Source organism: Apis dorsata, unplaced genomic scaffold, assembly GCF_000469605.1.
Source record: "Apis dorsata unplaced genomic scaffold, Apis dorsata 1.3 scaffold_130, whole genome shotgun sequence".
Taxonomy (NCBI): Eukaryota; Metazoa; Arthropoda; class Insecta; order Hymenoptera; family Apidae; genus Apis; species Apis dorsata.
In genome coordinates this window covers 111,515-113,240 of record NW_006263423.1, presented here as the reverse complement: position 1 = coordinate 113,240, position 1,726 = coordinate 111,515, and positions in this window count along the sequence as shown.

The window sequence follows — 1,726 nt, the reverse complement described above, 5'->3', positions numbered from 1 at the left end:
AAAGGGGGGGGGGGGAATTTTTCATAAAGGATTCAAGAGAGATTCGCGTATATTTCTTGTTGCAAAATTACAATAATAATATATCGTGACCATTTTTCAAGTAATCAGGATTTTTTTTAGGTTCTACGCGTCGAATTTGAGAACTGAGAAAAATTTATCAATATCTGTGACAAAATTTGACGAATGAAAAATAATTGAAGCGATCTACTCGTAACATTAAAAAATGTTGTAAATCTAGAAATCCAATCTAAGTTTAAAAATTCTAAGTTAAAAATTTCATTTACCCTGCGGATGTTTCATAAATTAGCCCAAGATAAAAATATCACATGAGATTTCACATTTAACACCAATAACTTAATAAACATAGAAGATAAACTTAGAAACTTAAAAAATTTTCAAATTAAGTTAAGAAGCTTCGTATGAAGATCCTTAATAAACTAGCAACAACATTTTACATCCAAGACGTATAATAAAACTAATTTACAACTAGCGATAAATTTAAAAAATGCTCAGCAATGAAGCAATTTTTAAACACTTCCTACTTTATACTGTGAATACTACATGACTTTCGACAGTCATAATTTCACACATTGCCATAAAGAATATATTGCAAGAGGATTCAACACTTTCAAACATTTCTCTCGTCTCAAATTTTGCAAATGCAAAATTCGCGCTCAACTTAGATCCAGTCAAAAATTAAATAATAAATAATAATAATATACTCCTTAAACTAAACGAGAGAGTCAATTGTGATCGATAATCGTTAAAATAATGAAATTTTCATAGCCAATCGCACGGTCGCAGTTGAGAGAAGCCACGAAGTTAGTTTGACCGGCTTATACGTCACATTAGATGCAGTCAAGTATTGTCCAAGGCAATTGGACATCATGACGCAGCTCCAACAGACATTATTTTACAAAGGTGGGCCTTTAAGCCAATTTCACGTCGGGTTTCCTCGCTCTAATACCCCCTATCGCACCACGTGACTTCTCGAGCAATGCTTATTGTTTACCATCGATACCTGTGATCAAACGAGAAAGTGAAATCGTAATAAAGAGGAAAAAAAAAAAAGAAAGAAACAAAGAAACAAAGAAAAAAGAAAAATTGAAGAAAAAATCTTGGATGACATTTTTACTTCAGAGAGAAAGGAAGGTTACGATTATTCAGAACAATAATCATCGATGGAATAAAATAAGTGGAATACTTTCGAAACAAGATATTTGTGGAAGAGGAATCATCGATCTGTGAAATTGACAGGATTCTCGTCGTCGTGTTCCAAGTCGCTAATTATTGTTTTCAGCAAATAAACGCGTATTCTTTTGGGAAATAAGAATCTTCAAAGGAGATCGAGCTCGTGAAGAAATTCGTTTAAAAGTTTGTTAAGAATTTTCAAAAATTCGATTTATCCTCTTCTCTTTCTCTCCTTTCTTTTCTCTGATGATAAAGTTTTTCGCAAATTTCGACAAAAATAAATAAATAAATAAATAAAAAGTATTTTCGAATTATTATTATTATTATTCGTTTAAATTATATTATATTATGATGTAAGAAGAAGAAAAAGGAAAAATTGATTTCGTTTGAGCATGCCCAAAAGAATGTGGAACGCGGTTAAAAATAAATAAATAAATAAACATGGTTGTTGCAACGTTTTGTGAAACGTTATTACGATTACGATTTAATGGGGCGATGTTCAAAATGCGTAATCGGAAATTCGCGAGGCAAGTTA